The sequence below is a fragment of the Oryzias melastigma genome, unplaced genomic scaffold (genome assembly GCF_002922805.2).
Source record: "Oryzias melastigma strain HK-1 unplaced genomic scaffold, ASM292280v2 sc00204, whole genome shotgun sequence".
Classification (NCBI taxonomy): Eukaryota; Metazoa; Chordata; class Actinopteri; order Beloniformes; family Adrianichthyidae; genus Oryzias; species Oryzias melastigma.
This window is the reverse complement of record NW_023416880.1, coordinates 342,430-343,068: the sequence shown is the minus strand read 5'-3', so window position 1 is coordinate 343,068 and position 639 is coordinate 342,430.

Below are 639 nucleotides of genomic sequence, written 5' to 3'. Positions count from 1 at the left end.
TAAAACTTCACAGTACTGAAGAAAGTAGAAATGATTGACATGTCCAAAGACCAATAGACCTTCAATGAACTGCTGCACTGTTTGCAGCCGCTGCTTTCGGTTTCGGAAGAGCTGCGTAAATCATAACTGTTTCTGCTTAGAATTAAACTTCGGTGACCAGCCCTAGTTTTACCATGCCTGTGTCCTATGGTCAAGAGCGCCTAATGTATTTGTTAAATACAGAAAAAGTACCAGTGACTGTAACTGCGCCCTATAACCCAGTGCGCCCAATGGTCTTGATAATACGGTAACTGAGCGGCCTCAAACATTCATGAAACTATTGTTCCACTTGAAAATGCCCTTGTAGGATTTACAGAAAAAAGGCATTTGAGCTGTTGTGATTTGATCTACATGCACCTGAAAAACAGATGCTTGTGTTTTACAGACATTTTACAGTCTCACACTGATGTTATTCTGCATTTAGAAGTCCTGATCTTACTCTTTACTTTTGATTTATCAGGCAGTCTAAAAACATTTAATTTTAACTCTGTATTTTGTTTGTTTTATGTTCCTGTAAAAGTTTCATTTTTTTCAAGCTTAAAAAACATAAGCCACATTCAAATCAGTTTTTATTACTTACTATTGTACTTACTATTTTTT